Consider the following 18,176-nt stretch of genomic DNA (forward strand, 5'->3'; position numbering starts at 1 on the left):
AGGGCTAAGCAATCTGCTCGGGTTTGCTCTCAGGAGCTTTTGTTCCCTGCAAGCTTTCCCTACAGCTTTGGAGGATGAGAGTGAAAATGGTGGCCTCCCAATCTCCACCCGGAGGAGCCGAGAACTCGGGGCCCCGCTCCTCAGTGCGCCCCCAGAGAAAAGCAGTCACTCCCGTCTCCCCGGTCTCCGGCCGCACTCCGTGCTCACCCGGCCTGTGACCGAGCGTTTCTGTCTCTGGCACCTGACCCCGTGTGGAGTCTCCAAACCCAGCAGATCCCTGCGGTGCGCTCCCGCGCCGCTCCTCCCAGGGGAGGAAGGGGAGTCTCCCCGGCTCTGCCGCTTGTTGGGTCCCTGCTGGAGGAGCAGTGGCCCAACTGTCACCGATCACAGTTTATGGCAACCCCGAGCTGAGAGCCCGCGACTCTGCTCCGTCTCTGCAGCCGGCTTCCCCGCTCCGATCCCTGGGAGCTCTGCCACACTCAGGCACCCCTGGTCTTTCTGTGACCCCGAGGGTCCTGAGTCCGCACTGTCCCGCGAGGGTTCCTCCCCCCGCTTAGCCACTGGAGCGACGTCCCTCAGCGGAGTCGACTTCTAAAAAGTCCGATTTTGTGCTCCGCGGCTCTAGCACTTGCCAGAAGCGGCCAATGGAGGCCCCCTCCCCCGCCGTCTATCCTCCTGAATATCGCCTCGAATTCACTTCTCCACACGTCCTACCTTCTAGAAAGTGGTCACTTTTCTGTTCAGAAAGTTGTTGCTATTCTTTTCTTCGATCTCCTGTTGAGTTCGTAGGTGTTCAGAATGGTTTGATCCCTATCCAGCTGAATTCCTGAGGCCAGACGAAATCCAGGTCTCCTACTCCTCTGCCATCTTGCTCCTGCTCTGAGATTCTTAATCATTCTAGTCCACAGTTAGTACAGAGATGAAGCTGGTAAGCTGTCCCGGTGGAGCAGGAAATCTCCACCGTCTAGTCCAGCAGCTGGGCTAGCCAGCATCTGGTGTTTACCCATGACAGCAGTGAGCAGCAACCGCTGGGAGCTCTGCGTTGTGAGGTAAGATAGAAATCTCTTCGTGAAGTGCAAAAACCAGCCAGTGGCGTTGCATTGTACGGTGTCCAAATATGCCTCTGTAGACTGAGTTGGATTTATGTTCCACGTGCAGATTTGTAGTTCTGAACAACTATCTCATATGGACTATCCCATTTCTCAACATTGTAGATAACTGAGATGTAGCGTTTGTTGTAGACTAGAAGGCATCTGTTTTCTTTCCAAGTTAGTTCACACAACCAGAAATTCAGATATAACTCTGAAGCCTGTTTGTCTTTTTTTTTTCCTGTTGATTTTCAAGAAACCAACTCTTTAATTTTAGGCAGAAGAGGGATGTTGGCTATGACCTTGGCTTTTTCTTGCATGTGTAGAACATTAAGTACCGTTATTTTCCCTCTCAACACCAAATGGCTTTCTGAATGTGCACTGCTTAATTGCCTTTTTCAATTGAAAACACTTTGAAGTTCTAGTGTAATTAAGAAAGTTTATTTTTGTGGAATAAAAACAGTAGCAAGTCGATTTTCCTTAAAACTAAGTTGCAAAGATTGTTTCGTGTCAAATAGGAGGTGTTAGGTCCCATGACAAGTGTGAGCCTTTGAGGTTGATGGGACTCAAATCCAGTGTCTCCCACGGAACAGTGTTGAGGTGGCAGGGAAGAGTGAATTGTCTGTGCCCAGGTTCGCTCGTGTGAAACAGGAATTCCAGGAATAATGCCTTCCACAGAGGGCCATTTGGGGATTGCCTGAGGTCATGTATGTCGAGTCTTAGCGCAGCGCCTTGTTTGCACTTGAGTACTCAGGACTATTAATTTGTTCAGACTGTTTCTTCAAAGGCGCCTCCATGCTATAGACTTCAGTCTCTGTAAGTAACATTTTAGGAGCCCCCCTACGCCCCTCCTCAAGCCCCCCCTTCCTCAAGCCACAGGCTGGCCCTGACCTGAGGGAGGAAAGGAGGCAGAGAATCACTCGGATGCCCTCGGGCCCATAGGGAAAGCCATGGAATATTCGGGAGAGGTCAACGGCTGACAGGGAAAAATGTACAGTCGACATTACCTGTTAAAGGGAAGGAGCGTGGTTTCCACTTTGAAAGATGAAAAATACTGTAGCAAACTTGAATTTTCCCTTAAAAGATCACTGCTGACCTTCAGTAACCCTGTCTGGAAGCAATCACTTTTTTCCTCCTTAGGTCTCTACATTGCTCTAGACAACAATTACTTGGGGGATATTTCATTTCTCATTTTATGTCAGCCTTATATAGTTTGTGTGCTTATGTTTACATATTCCTATCTGAGGAGCAAACAGAAGGCATCTTGGATATATTGGATTTGATGACTCTTCAAGAATCTAAATGGGAACTGGATTGCATTCTAAGTGGGTCGCATTCTGACCTGTGGCCGAAGCCCCGCAAGCCATTGGTGATCTCCAGTACTCTCCAGTACAGCTGAGGGCATTCCCCGTGCAGGGAGAACACTTGGCAGCAAGCAGTTGATGAAAGACGCTTTTTTTGGAAGGCTCCTGAACATTCCTTCTACTCCCCAAGGAAATTCTATTAAAATTACCACTCTTTATTATACTTAGCTAAAAATATTCATCACATAGCCTCATAAGTGCTCAATTAGGTTGAATATTTATATATACATTAAAACTTAGCCGTGGCTGTATTTATGAAGTGTAAGGGAGCACTAAGTAAATGTCCTCCTCCCCTTACAGGAAGAACCACTCGGCTGTGGAAACAGTGGTAGGATTGTGCATGTTTGTTTTTGGGGTGGGAATTTTTCTTTCTTTTTTCTTTCTTTTTTTCAATGCTGTTGCGCCTTCCTTGTGGAATGCAGACCCAGGGCCCAGAGGGGCAGGGAGCAAGGTTGGAGATAATGAGGGAGCAGAACAAGGGGCAGGTGAGGCCAGGAAGCCTCTGCCAGGAGCCGGGCTCAGTAACCCCCCTTCCTCCCAGGGGGCTGGTGGGGGACTGGCCAAGAGCACCATGTGGATAGACGGGCGGTCCTCGGGAGGACTCACTGGTAGAGTGTAAGCACCCAGTATGATAAAGCCCTGATGCTGGGGGCTTGAAGCATGAGCAGGGTACAGGCTATGGATTTGTTTAATGTCGGCTGGCAGATGTGTATGTGGTGGTCTTCTCTTCGTATTCTTCTAGAGAAAAACAGCCACTCGGAGGAGGGAAGGAGGTGGTGAGTTGTCTGTGGGAATTCTTATTACTCTCTCTGCCTGCTTTCCAAATAATTGTATTTTAGCTATGATCTCTCTAGTTTGGGGCAAGGAGGTAGTGTGTAATTTTCATTAATAGTTTCCTAACAACCAGGGGCACCTGGGTGGCTCAGTCGGTTAGACATCAGCCTTTAGCTCAGGTCATGATCCCGGGGTCCTGGGATCGAGTTCCGCATCGGGCTCCCTGCTCAGCAGGAAGCCTGTGTCTCCCTCTCCTTCTGCTGCTCCCCCTGCTTGTGCACTCTCTCTCTCTCTGTCTCTCTGTGTGTGTCAAATAAATAAATAAAATCTTTAAAAAAAAAAAGTTTCCCAAAAACCAAAGGTGGAAAGTGGCATTCTATAACAGACGTCACACCCAGGGCCTGTATTTTCACAGGTAGCTGGGGTAGAGCGGGAAGAGCATTGGAAGATGGGTTCAAGTCCCGGCCCCGACACCTGCCTTACACCATTATCACACCTGAACCCATTTCTCATTCACGAGGCTCCCTTAACACCTGTCTTGCCCCACGTTGGGCTCCGTGCTCAGCAGAGAGTCTGCTTCTCTTCCTTTCCCTCTGCCCCTCCCCCTACTCATGCTCTCTCTCTCTCTCTCTTTTTCTCTCAATAAAATAAGTAAAAAAAAAATCTTTTAAAAAAAAGAAATAGTAAGAAGAGGAAAAGTTGTAACTATAAAGAATGAACATATATTGGTCATCAGTTTGGCTTTAGGTTTTGTTTTATTTGTTCACCCAACAGATAATTGAGTGGCCAGGCACTGTGTTGGGTGCTAGAGAAATTAAATGCCGTCATCCATGTAGAAGCTCCGAGCGTAATAGTAACAGAAGGCAGGAAAGCATGGAAACCAAATATGTACCCAGTGTGTTGCATGTGACTCCATGGGATCCGGGTCTGGCGGCTAAGAGGAAGTCATCTGAAAGGCTTCGTAAGGAAGGTTAGTCTCACAATTTTTGAAGACGGTAGAGGGTGTGATTTCACAGAAAGAAGGCTGTGGGGGGCAGGGAAGCAAGTCTCAGAAAACCAAATGAACCTCTTTGGGAGGGTGAACCCTTGTAAAGTCTGATTCCAAATTTGCTAAGGGGAAAAAAAAAACAACACAAGGGAAATTGCATAATTTTGAGAAAGGAATGATGTAAATATAATGTGAGTGTGGTTCTATGTGGGTTTTTTTTTTTTTTTTTTTACTTTATCCATTAGGTTAGGAAAGATTAAGGCAGGTCACCTATTAAAGAGTCTCAGTTAAGCTTTTTTAAGAAGTCAAAACATTTTTTAAGACATGCTGCTTATTAACCCTAGATATGAAAGATTTATAAAAGGCAAAAACTACAGTGATATCCCAGAAAAATCTTGGCTCTTGTTCTGAAAATCTTGAAATAAAATGTTTTCTGGAACATTAATTGGAAGACAGCTTGCTATCACCAAATTGTTAGTCTGCGGTAGAAATTCAAAACTGCTAACAGATGCCTCCTACAGATTTTTAAAATATGGAATTATTTCAGCCAGCTACCAAACCATTGATCTATGTAACTCTTTAAAACTATGAAATATGCATATAAATCTACATAACTGTTCAACTGAGAAAAAAAGTTCCTCTTTGTACTATCTACCATAAACATCTGATTTCCAAACTGAGCCTGGCTTTGACTAGAATTTAGCTATTTAAATTAACTCAAGAGTTTACCTAAAAGCAATTTACAGCAAGTTTTTTAAAAATAGTGTTTAAATTTTAGTCCTTGACTAATTTAGTCATTAACTACCTGTGTGACCTTGGGCAGGTTCCTTAGCATGCCTAAGAAATGCCCAGGGTTCCTTTAAGAGCATGCTTCCACCCTGAGCACTTGAGATTTGTACAATGCACATATTATCTATATATGTTGTTAGAATATTTAGGAAAACTCCCCAACTATTCACATTAGTTAGTTCATGAATTTACTGAGGCATATGGGGCCAGGCCCACTCTATGCCCATTTATATTAATCATATTTGCTCCCATGTTGAGTTAAATAGGACGGGGGAGGCAAAGAGAAGGCCTTCAGGAGTTAGACTCCACTTCCGGACACAGCTGCCAGTCAACCCAAAATAGGAGCTCAAGGGGAGACATTAGCATTTACTCCCTGTACCATTGGTGGTGGAGAGAGGGGTGACCTAAGTTAATACACACCTGCCACCCCCCAGCCCCCACTCCAGGCACCCAATCCAGCTGACCAGGTGCCTCTTTAAAAAAATAAACAAATGTATCTTTCTCCTATTTTTATAATAAAAATTTTATAATAAATTCTAATCATGAACCTCCTAATTTTGCAAAACTTCCCTTTTGTAATTTTTTAAACTTTTGCTAAATATTAAAGAGTATCTGTTCCATCGTATAGATAATATATAGATAAAATTGGGTCTCAGAATATGCAGATTCTATTTCTATTATTATTTCTACTTTAAAAATCATGCAAGTAATGCATATAGTAGATAAAAATATAAGATAGAGGTAAGTATGGAAAAAATAAAATCACCTGTAGTCCTGAATCTGGGCATATTTTTTTTTATTCCTAAAAGTATAGAAGGTGTTTGTTTGCCATACAGAATACATGAATGTATAGAATAAAACACTGCAAAAAGAAAAAGGTTTTCACTTGAAACTAATATAATCTTATGTCAACTATACCTCAAAAAAAATAGATCAAAATTAAAAAAGCAATTGGAGAAAAGGATGAAATAATATGTATAAACATTAGAAAACCAGTTGTTAAATCTCTTTAAAAACAAAAAAAAAAAAGGAAAGGGGGCACCTAGGTGGTGCAAATGGTTAGGCGTCCAACTCTTGGTTTTGGCTGGGGTCGTGGTCTCAGGGTGATGGGATCGAGCCCCACGTCGGGCTCCACACTCCACACAGAGTCCAACTCAGATTCTCTTTCTCTTCCTCTGCCCCTCCCACTCATGCTCTCTTGCTCTAAAAATAAATAAATCTTTTAAAAAATAATAGAATAAATTTAGAATATTTAGAAAAGAAAAACTGTTCAGAGAGTATAAGACCATGTAGGCTGGAGGAAGCGTCTGCGTTCTGACGTCCCCCAGAGCTGCGCTTTTCCCAATCTTGCCAGCCCTGGGTTTCTTTGGGCCACCGGCTTCATCTCTCTGAGTCTCGCTGCAAAAATGGGAATACTGATGCCCATGTGTCCAGAGTGCTGATGGCAATTTATGGTGGAGGCCCCGCGGGAAGTAAGTGGGTGGCTGTCATCGTTCCAAAGTGTGTGGGCAAGCGCAATGCTGGCACCGAGCCGTGTGGCAGGCCTGCCACTCGGACTGTGACAGTTTGGGGAAGACAGCTCTCAAAGGGTGCAGGGGTAAATTCAGTGGCTAGACTCTCACAAAGGGAAGCTGACCCAAGAGGGATGATAAAGTCAACAATGGAATCCTGCTAATATATGCAAAGTGAGCCTTATCCTGATGAGAAAGAAACAAGGTCTTTGTGCAGAGGACACTTATGAGGAGAAGATGCACGGTCCCAGGTGACCGTGAAAGGGTAGAACAGCACTCTGGAAAGCCAGGCAGGAGGGTGCAGGCTGGCTTGAGATGCGCTTCTGTCACATACTGCAGACAGGAATGGTGTCTCTCAGGTGTGGCTCAGAGTGGAAACAGTGAGGAAGGCAGAGGCCCACTGCTCAGGGCCATGGCGGGATCTTAATAGACAAAGCTCAATCTCTACGTAAGAGGGAAAAGTCTACAGTCAGAGGACAACGAGAAGGCCCTAGTTCTTCTGAGTTGCCCTGGCCTTGAAAAACTGCATCCCTGGGAACAAGAAGAATTTATAGGTTGACCTCAAAATTGCTGTAAGACCCAGAAATTGTGGTGAGCAGAAGAGTTGCCTATGCTTGGAACGAGGCAAATGTTTTGATTTTCAAGCAAAGAGAAAGGTAGTGCCAGTGAACTTGTCATCATTCCCAGCATGATGCTGAAAAGAATTCATTAAAAGTTTTGTCAGCTGTTAAAAAAAAGGGGGGTGGGAGATTCTGTGTCCCAAAGGCACTGGCATAGGTTCACTAAGAAGAATTCCTGCCAGAAATAAGATTGCAGCTTTTCCAGAGCGTCGTTTGATTGGCAGATGAAAAATGTTCTAGATGCTCCGTGTTAGGATGTGAGTGAGGTGTCTGAGAAAGTCGCTAAAAATGTATTTATGAAAAGGGTGGAGACATAGGGCCTGGATGGTAGTGCTGGCTCATACCACCCCACTTGGAGCACCTGCTCGTGGACTGGTGTCAACCCTAGAGGTGGGCCTGCTGGAGGATGGCCCCCAGGCTCCTGGTAGAGCCCTGGGGGGAGACCCTCTCGACCTGCCGTTGTCGGACAGCGTGGAGCAGAGATCAGAAGCCCAGCCGGGCTCACGGGGAGGAAAGCAAACCCGACTGGGCACAAAAAGAAGCACCAGAACAAAAATGAGGGGAGCAAGGGACAAAGACACCTGGGAACAAGGAGGAGCAGGGCCGCCACGGAGGGTCCTCACGAGGAGGTATCCTTGCTGTGGCAGCGATGTCTTTGCTGGGCACTCTTACAGCCTGGCACTGGCCCATTTAAAGAGTCCCAAATGGGAAACAGATTTCTTTTTTTTTTTTTTAAAGATTTTCTTCATTTATTTGAGAGAGAGAGAGAGAGAGAGAGAGAGAAAGAGAGCACAAGCAGGGGGAGGGGCAGAGGGAGAGGAAGAAGCCTTCCCCTGCTGAGCAGGGAGCCTGATGCGGGGCTCGATCCCAGGACCCTGGGATCATGACCTGAACCGAAGGCAGACGGTTAACCCACTGAGCCACCCAGGTGGCTGTCGCTGGGAGACAGATTTCTAACCTCAGATTTGCCCTCGTCAACTTATTACTGATTTGAATGAGGAAATGGATATCACGCGTGCACATTTACTTAAACCAGTAAGCTATGCGAAGGTGGAAGAGAGAACTAAAATGTTGTATAACATTTTATGTATCTGCGTCCAGATAACTCAGCTGTTGGCAAGTGTGAGATCAAGCGATCCTGCTTAATAGTAACCCCTGGGACTCCTGAGTGGCTCAGAGTGTGGTTCAAGCTGAGATGGGTGGCGATCCTTGACAGTGCTGACCTGCTCCACACAGATCAGACCACAGCTGATGTTTTCAATTCAGTTCCAGTTTGCATACATTAAAGGACATGTTTCAAATGTGTCCCTAGGAGAACGATCCAGGTTTGGGGAAGTCTGTACAAGTCAGATGAGGATGAATATGCTTACCCTGGAGAATATTTCTGCAGGTCTTCTGGCCCCTGGCTGACAATAAGTGAGGGGCAATAGAAAGATTGGACTTATCTTTGGTGACACCGGAGGGATAGATTCAAGCTGCCTCACCCTTGAGGGTGCCCAGAAAGAAATGGAAGCCTCAGGAGAGAGGCCCAACCCCTGGAGAGGCTGCCTGAACAAAGGCCACTTTCAAGGATGGGAGACAAGTCGGGGGTCCACGGAGGCATCCATCTGATGACAAGCCCCTTCAGACTTGAGATTCTGTGGTTCTGGTTCTGTCTTCCGTACTTCCGTGTAGTCGTGGTTACGTAAAGCATCAGGTGTAAGTTCTGAATCATTGCTGTCAAAGGTGTGCTATTTGAGATTGTCCCCTTCTCTTTTAGGTGTATAATTCAAAACAAAAGAGTGTGGGTTATCTTGTGGGAAAAAGGCATCAATTTCTACCTGGTTCCTTCCATGATCATTACTATCCTGCAGGGAGGAACTTGACGGAAATGAAAAGTAGAGGTAGGATCTAATTTGCATATTTACCCTTCGGGGTACCAGAGAACGGCGCACATTCTTACCCATCGAAGCGAGCTGTAGCTTCTTTCTTAATTCCTTTTTTTTTTTTTTTAAGATTTTTATTGATTTATTTGACAGAGAGAGAGACAGTGAGAGCAGGAACACAAGCAGGGGGAGTTGGGAGAGGGAGAAGCCAGCTTCCCGCTGAGCAGGGAGCCCGATGCGGGGCTCGATCCCAGGACCCCGGGATCATGACCTGAGCCGAAGGCAGACGCTTAACGACTGAGCCACCCAGGCGCCCCTTTTTTCTTAATTCTTGAAAACAAAACAAACAAAAAAACCCCAACCACTTTTTTTTTTTCAGATAGGCAGATTGTTAAGGATAGACGTTTTAATATATTTTAAATTTTTAAAAATCTGTTTATTTATTGTTGTAGATATGAAAGGAAGTCCTTTCTTAGAACGTTGGGTGCTAGCCAAAGGCACAATGTCATTAACTACAACTGATAAGTGATGGCAAGTTTCCTGGTGCTGGTTGGTGCTACCGGGACCATGACCCAAGAGCAGATACTTGCCCTTGTCCTGTTGAACAGGCGAAGGGATTCAAGGGCCCTGGGAACTTTATTTCCACTGTGTTCCCACGTGGAGACAGCAATCGCCTTGCTGCTCCGAGGCACACGCTCCTCCTGACTCTGGATGGGCTTGCCAGCAGACACTGAGGGAGCAGTTTTCCTGGTCACAGGTGTACCTTCTAAACACAGTGTGTAAATGGTGTTGACTGTGGGCTTCCCCCAAATATCCCGTAGTTGGGCAGAGTTCTTAACACGAGGCACTGTCTTCATTATCTTCATTACTGAGGATGCTGGTTTCCTGTTCTATGGGGTTGGCCCGAAGGCTCATTGTCGTTGACGCTAAGTGGCTCCCGAGGGCTTTGCTTTGAGAATGTCAGGCGACCAGTCCTCCCCTCTCCCTAGTCTCTTTTCCTTTGTCTCTCTCACTCTGTCTCTCTTAATCTCTGTGTCACAGATACACAGACCCTCTCACTTTTCCATACTCCTCACACTCCCACACATTTTGTCTTCATTTCAAGAAAGCTTTGAAGAGCGCCTTGTCTAAAGCAGTGCCCATCCCCAGCCTCTGTGACGGTCTCTCGCATCTGGCCGCTCGCTTTCATTCTCTCTCTCTCCCTGGGCATGTCAGGTGCCCGAGGACAGAGGCTGTGCTTTATTCACCTCTTTGTCTCCAGCTCCTAGAACATCCCAGGCATGTGGTAAGCTTACAGTAATTCTCTGGAAGAGAAAAAGGAGGGAACTTGTAAAGGGAGCATTCTTACAGTCAGGAATAAGTAGTAAGGAGACACATCCTGAAAAACATCCTCGGTTCTAGATTAACCATGTTGCTGTGGAAATGAACACAACCTGTTACGTTCACTCCGTGTCCCTGAGGTACCCACGCATCTGACTCCCAAGGAGGGTGCTAAATCAAATGGAGGATGGCCAATTAAATTTCAGATACATAATGAAATAATTTTTAGTATAAGTATGTCCCATGCAATTTTGGGGACATACTTATACTAAAAACTATTTCTTGTGTATTTTCATTTGCTATATTTGGCAACCCTACCTCAAGTTTCCTGATATATATTGATTTGCCCTATTTTAGGATGTTTCAGTGTTCTTTATGGTGTTCCCAAAAGAAATCACCTCCACTGTCAGCCTTGCCATCAAAATATGGCACCACTGAGTAGAGCCACAGTTCATTCAGAACCTTTCTTGAACTGAAACCCATATGATGAATGATGTTTATGTATGAATCCCCCTTAACTCCTTCTCCATTTCTCCTACTCAAGAAAACATTGACTATAAGTGATAGTGATTGTTTTAGGAAAAACCTTGAATCCTTTTGACTTATTATTTAAAATAGTTTTCAGATTTGTCCTTTATTATTGTCACTAAACCTAGAAATGACTTGAGTCACCTCTCTCAGCTAACTGCAGATTGACTTTGAAATTAAGGGTAAGTGGCTAGAATTTAGTGGTAAAAAGTGAGGATTATGGGTTTTATTTCACTTCAGAGATGTATTGCTTTCTTTGCAAGAGAAAAAGTATCTTGGACCCAAGAAGGCCTTTCTAAAGAGAGAGAGAGAGCAGAGTAAGAAGCTTACCTCACTAATAGAAACACACGCCCCCAAGCATGGATATTGTTAAGAGTCAGTTGACAGTTTCATTTTTAAACGTAACAAAACAAAATTGGAATCCATCAAACCCCACTGACAGGGTCATTTAAATAGCTGCAGTTAAAAGCTTTCTGAAAATACAAAGAACTGTGTTAGTGAGAAATAAGTATAGGCATATCTCGGCAGGTATTGTGGGCTCGGCTCTAAACCACCACACTAAAGCGGATATCACAATAAAGTGAATCAAATTCAGGCTTTTGTCTCCCAGTGCATATAAAAGTTATGTTTACCCTATATTGTAGTGTATGAAGTGTGCCAAATAGCATTCTGTTTAAAAAAAAAAAACAGTGTATATACCTTAATTTAAAAATACTTTATTGCTAAAAAATGCTAACCATTCTCCAAGCTCTCAGCAAGTCATAATCAAGGATCATAGGTCACAATAACAAATATAATCATAATGAAAAAATTTGAAATATTGTGAGGATTACCTTAAATACAACACAAAGACTTGAAGTGAGCAAATTTGCTGTTGGAAAATTTGCGCCAATAGAATTTCTTGATGCAGGGTTGCCACAGACCTTCATTTTGTACAGAACACAGTATCTTTGAAGAGCAATAGAGTGAGGTATGCCAGAATACCTTTTTTGATTTTATATCCCCCACCATATGTTTAGTTACTTAACTGTAAAAATGGCCTAGGCAGTTTAAGAAATATCAGAGTTATGTCAGTGGACTAAAGCACAATTGAAGCACTATATGTCCACTGAGATTTTTTTTTTACAGTTTTTTTTTTTAAGTAATCTCTATGCCCAACATGGGGCTCAAACTCACAACCCCAAGATCAAGAGTTTATGCTCTACCAACTGAGCCCGCTAAGCGCCCCTCTACAGAGAGAATTTTTAAATTATTGCTTTTAAATGTAATTGAGGATTGACATAATTTTTTTTTTTTTTAAAGAGAGAGAGGGAGAGAGAATCCCAAGCAGGCTCCATACCCAGCGCAGAGCCCGCCATGCTGCTCAATCTCATGACCTGAGTGAAAATCAAGAGTCAACTGCTCAACCAACTGAGCCACCCAGGGCACCCTGATATAATTTTTTTTAAGATAAATCCTAACATACTACCACATCTAAATTATTGCTTGAGTTTTCATTTCTTTTTCCTACATAAGAAATAAATGAAGAGACATACGATTTCTTCAGCTCCTTTGGTTGTAGTCAAGTATCTATTGTCCATACTTAGGACGTCCCTGAACCATGGTTACGAGTGGAGGAAACATCACCAAAATGAGGACAGACTTGGGGTTCAAACATAGGCCCTATGTTGCAGGAGCAGTACGAGCTGAGAGGGGGACGTAGGCTCCAGGAGCTGGTGTGCTCATCTGTGAACTGAGCTTCGTGACGCCTGCTTGAAGGTTAGGAATGGGAGTGAGGTCCTCATCCCCGCCCCCCACCCCCGCCACACTGCAGTGATGGGTCTGCAGCCCCAGTGTGGGCCCCTTGCCAGGATTTGCCAAGGCTGGCTAAGCTCAAGCAGTCATTTAAGGAGAAGGATAAAGAGTTAAGAGCAAGGTTGTCTGAAGAAGCAGGAGTATTTTCCTTGAAATGGCCAGAGAGGACACAGGCTTTTGATTGTGTTTAGTGGCAGGTGGTTGGGAAAGTAAAGAGCAGTTTCTTTTGAAGATATAAAAAGACACCTGAGGGGCCCCTGGCTGGCCCAGTCCATACAGCCTGCGACTTGCGATGTTGGGGTCATGATTTCGAGCCCCATGTTGGGCATAGAGGTTACTCAAAAAAATTTTTTTTGAAAAGACAACTGAATTGCAAGCTTTTAATCAATTGTCCGTGTCTCAAAATGGATATATTTTTCTTGTTGTGTAATATTCTATCATAAATCGCTCAAGTTCCCCTGGGACCTGCTGGAATTTTGTTTCCTTAGCTTTCCCTGTCTCCCAGCCGAGCCACTTATGCCAAGAATACGTAGCCCTGTCCTCGCCTTCAATCCAGATCACCCTGCTTCCTAGCCTTGGGTGTAGACTCTGCTGGCCCATCCTTCTCCTGGACCCCAAGGAGTTTGTTTACTTTAACAGCTAACTTATCAAGCCTATAAAAATGATAAATGTACAAACAACTGAGAGGGTTTTTGGGGGCCCTGTTTCTCAGTGTATATATGATGGGGCGGGGAGACTTAAACAAGAAACTATTTAGAATCACCTTGTGTTCCTGACATTTTCAGAACACCTGACACCAGATGCAAGAGGTAACTTCCTCTCGAATTATTATTTATAAAGTGGATCAAGCTTCCCTTTCGTACACATTATAATTTCAGAGAGGGATTCAGTTTTCCAAAATACGATGCTGAATGAGGAGTATTAGGCATCGATGAAGAAAACAGCTCCTGGTTTTGGGATAAGAAAATCTCCTTCGTCTGCACTGAGTTTTGTTGTCGGGACTTCCCAGGAGTTCCTGCGTGCCTCAGACAGAGGCTGCATGGGTAGTGGCCCCTCATTGGACCTGATGCATTGAGACTGCTTAAAATCGCCGTAGAACAAGTCTTTCCAAACAGAAGTTGTATATGTTAGATCAGTGGCTTTCAATCTGTATGCCAGGGTCCGTGAGGTAGGAGCATGCAGGGTCCCACAAGGGACTGGGCAGACCGGCTTCTGCCCCAGCTGCCCTGCATTCGTGTTGGATGCTCACAGCTTGGAACTAGGAAACTAATTATGAACTAATGCTTGCGTCCCTTAGCGTTCCTGGCTCTAACCTGTATGATGTCAGCTATTCCAAGCCGACTCACAGCATGTAATAATCTATAATTCTGCTAAGGCACAGATGGGAATTAACCTTCACTGCAAGGCAAGCAGGCAGCAATGTGTCACCTGCAAGGTGAGCTGTGGCCCAGGTGACACCTGCCATCCAGGTCCCCAGTTGGCCTTTTTCTACTCATTGTTGCATACCTGTTTTGGGGGGAAATCGCATACTATCAGGGGATTTGCAATTTGGGGGTCCGGTAACATCTGAGAAGTCTCCTTCTCTGATGTCAAAGGTCTTCTGTGAAAAGGCACACTCTGGACCGCTAGATGGAATGCAGGTGCCATAGGCCAAGCGAGTTATGAGGTGTGTTCTGGGATGTTCCATGCCACATCACCTCGTGAGCACATGAGGGACTTCTGTGCAGGAAACAGACACGGTTACACATCAGCTCTCAAACAGTGCAGACGAAGAGATTTTCTTATCCCAAATCCTGCTCAACGCTTCTGAGAAATATGACTGTAGAAAGCAATCGCAGTCCATATTTTTTTTAAAAGAAGCTGTATCCCATTCTAGTCTGTGCTTTCACATTTGCCCAAGATCGATGTGCCTGAAACTGTGCTGTTTGTAGAAAAAGGGTATCTACTGGTGATTCATTCACTTGGGTCATGTCTGGAGTTCTCTGTTAATAAGAGAGAATAAGAGTTCTTGTTAAATAAGACACTGTGCGTTCCTGAAAACCATTACTCTGTTTAAAAAACTAAAAAGAGGGGTGCCTGGATGGCTCAGATGGCTAAGCGTCTGCCTTCGGCTCAGGTCATGATCCCAGGGTCCTGGGATCGAGTCCCGCATCGGGCTCCCTGCTCCACAGGAAGCCTGCTTCTCCCTCTGCCTCTGCCTCTCTCTCTCTCTCTCTCTCTCTCTCTCTCTGACTCTCATGAATAAATAAATAAAACATTTTTAAAAAATTAAAAAAAGAATTAAAAAAATAAAAAGACATGCAATTCAAGTGTTTCTCCCTGATGTCAGAGTCACCACTCGGGGTACCGAGGGGGCCCCGGTGAAAGCCCAAGCTGACAGCTGTTTGCTATGGAGGGGCTGGTCCAGGTCCTCTCCACGCTAAAGTTTAGGTGTAAGGATCACCCCACTTGTTGCATTTACTGCTGCTACATTGTGCTCCTTGCGTGAATGTGGAGCCCTAGTGCCTGTCTTGGCTTGTTGTTGTTTAAGATTTTATTTATTTATTTTAGAAAGAGCGAGCACATGCACAAGCTGGGAGGGGCAGAGGGGGAGGGAGAGAGAACCTCAAGCCGACTCCACACTGAGCGCAGAGGCTGATGCAGGGCTCGGTCTCACGACCGGGAGATCGTGACCCAAACTGGAACCGAGAGTCAGACGCCTAACCGACTGAGCCCCCCGGGCCCCCCGGTGCTGATCTTAGTGACTCTTACATGCACATGAGAAAAAGACTGGGGTATGAAGACAAACGCATGCAACTTGGGTAACTTACCAAACAGGCGTCCGAGCATCCCCTGGTTTCGCCCTTCCAACCGCGCATGAAGGGTAATAGTTTCTCTCCCCCGCTTTTTTGTTCCTTTTAATTTCACTCACTTAACCTTCTGGTGGTTCTTTTAAAAAGCAAATTCCTGATTTTAACTCTTTATTCTAGATAAGGAGATAAAGCCTACACATAGAAAGGAAGGATCTGATGCAAGCATACCTGAGTTCACTCCAGGGGACAGCCCATGGACGTGGTGGGCTGGGTCCCTGGACGTAGTTTTCCTGCCACCTGCCCTTCCAGCCCTGGGGCCTTGCTCCTTCAGGGCTTGCTGTCCTGAGAAACTCCAGGGGTCCTCTTTCCTGGGGTTGCATTTTCTGGCATCCAAGAAAAGTGAGTGGCTTGTCATTTCCTTGACTAAGTCATGTCAATTCTTTGCCACTAATTCAGTTTGCAAATTTGTTTCTGCAGCTATGAAAGAAAGAAAGAGAGAGAGAGAGAGAGAGAGAGAGAGAGAGAGAGAGAGAGAGAGAGAAAGAAAGAAAGAAAGAAAGAAAGAAAGAAAGAAAGAAAGAAAGAAAGAAAGAAAGAAAGGAAAGAAAGGAAAGAAAGGAAAAGAAAGGAAAAGAAAGAAAGAAAAAAGAAAAGCCTCTGCTTAGCTGGGTGGCCATATAGTCTCTCAAATTCAGTTGTGATGACAGCTGAGGACACCAGATTGAATTTGCTTTAAGCAAACTGGATATATGAAAATTGAAATAAAAAAATGGATGATTGTTCACATTTCAAAAGGTTCCTTTGCCTTATTAAAAAGATTACAATAGGATTTCTTTCTTTTTTTTTTTAGATTTTATTATTTATTTGAGAGAGAACAAGCAGTAGGGAGGGCAGAGGAAGACAGAGAGAGAACCAGACTCCTTCCTGAGCAGGAGCCTGATGCAGGGCTCGATCCCAGGACCCTGGGATCATGTTCTGAGCCGAAGGCAGACGCTTAACCGACTGAGGCACCCAGGCGCCCCTACAATAGAATATCTTTAAACACCAACTTTTTCCAGTACTCTAAAAATGAAATTTAATCACTGTCCTGGGTTTCTAGAGTATACTTCATGCATAAGGTGGCATGCCTATAAAAAATATTAAAAGTCTTTTAAAGTTAACTTTTAAAATTACTTGTGGGGATTCTCTCCTGCCAATAGGAATCTCCCAGAGAGAGAATGCTGAGGAGGAAGCGGAAGGAGGTGGGAAGGCTGGTTGTCGCGGCAGGGTGGAGACGAGAAGGATCCTGACTCCGTGACGGCCAGAGCGTGTGGCTGGTAGAGTCACTGACGCCCTGATCCATGAGGAAGGTGAGGGGCTCGGTCTGTCACAGAGGAGCTCAGAGTCAAGGAAAGGAGGGAGAAGATGCTGATGGGAGCCGCGCTCTCCCAGGCGTGTGGACCAAGGGAGGTCGGTGGCTGGGCCCGAGCCACCTGAGAAGGCCTCGCAGAGGAGGCAGCTGTTGAGTGGAGTGTCTTCGATGGCTGACTGAGCCGTCTCAAGGTAGACAAGAGAGGGAACAGCATGCCAGGCAGAGGGAATGAAGCCTTCAGCCTCGCTCCTATCACCTAAGAGTGGATGAGCGTCTGTGCTCTGCCCTCTTGTCTCCAGGGCTCCCTGAGAACATGGGTCACAGAAGGAAGACCCCATACCCTTCCTGCCTCCTCTGTGATAGACACTTCGCACACAGCGCCTCACTTAGTCAGTGAGCCTCACTGGTGGGTATTCATCCCCATTTTACAGTTGTGGAAACTCACAGCAGCCCAAGAATTGCCTACCCTATGAAAAGCAGAATCAGAGATGCAAGCCTGCTGCGTCCGTTCCGGAGCGCACCCTTTAACCGGTATGCTCAACTGCTTCTCCCATAGACGAGCTCGCTGGGAGGGTTCTGCCACATCCCATGTCTACACCCTTCCACTGGTTCACAGGCGTTTGGACTTCACCACCTATGGAAACAGTGCAGTCTGCTATGGTCCAGAAGTCTGTTATCTTTGGATCATTCAAATGTCCATGTTATATTTGAATCATCCGTGCCAAACAGCATCATTTTCCAGGATGTAGTATCTGAGATATTTGAATTAAATGAGGACAGGACATTCTACGGCATACAGTGTTTTGTAGGACAAGAGCTCAGAACGTCATCTAGATTCCCAATCTTTGTGTGCCCTTGGGCAAATGGGAGACCTCTGAGCTTCAGTTTTTTAAAGTTTAGAATGAGAATTTTGTGCCCTGCACTTCCTAAGGTCTGTTTTAGCACTAATATGACCATTCTGTTATGTGGGGATTGAGTATGCGCAAAGATTATATGTACAATAGGTGTGTGGATATGACGTAGGAAAGGAAATGTGATCTCAGTTTAGTAAAGGAGCCCTGGGTATCCCCTGTCTTAGCGATAAACTTCCCTAATAGGGAATAATTGCTTTTATTTTATTTTAATTATTCTTACACTTGGTACTTGGAAAGACTCAACTTCGTACTGTTCTAATCTAATGGGACATCACTCCACACATTTTAAGTAGGTTTTTAACGACAGAACAATGAAGCATTAGCCAATGATGTTAGAACATGTCTGCACACACTGATACTTTCAGATCTGTGCCAACCTTCCTGCTCCCATATGCGCTGGCCAGACGGATCAGCTGGACGAGGCAGATTGGGGTCTGGCATCCATGAATAACTCTGGCACTTTCCTTTTGACGTGGCA

General features: G+C 45.1%; 1 protein-coding gene across 4 annotated transcripts in view; it reads left to right on the forward strand.

Moving 5' to 3' along the window:
- SCAF8 (SR-related CTD associated factor 8) overlaps positions 1–18,176 on the forward strand; it is a 201,118-nt gene that overhangs the window by 128,226 nt on the left and 54,716 nt on the right. Inside the window, exons 22-23 of one of the 4 annotated variants that reach the window (XR_012378625.1) lie at positions 4,001–4,196; positions 15,611–16,782. The exons of 2 other annotated variants lie outside the window; for them this stretch is intronic. The gene's annotated coding sequence lies outside the window, so the exon portion shown is untranslated. The remainder of the gene's footprint in view (positions 1–4,000; positions 4,197–15,610; positions 16,783–18,176) is intronic. One more of the 4 variants, XR_003206825.2, reaches the window with a different exon arrangement.

This window comes from Callorhinus ursinus, unplaced genomic scaffold (assembly GCF_003265705.2).
Source record: "Callorhinus ursinus isolate GAN/ISIS: 27379988/994484 unplaced genomic scaffold, GSC_fseal_2.0 scaffold6, whole genome shotgun sequence".
Taxonomy (NCBI): Eukaryota; Metazoa; Chordata; class Mammalia; order Carnivora; family Otariidae; genus Callorhinus; species Callorhinus ursinus.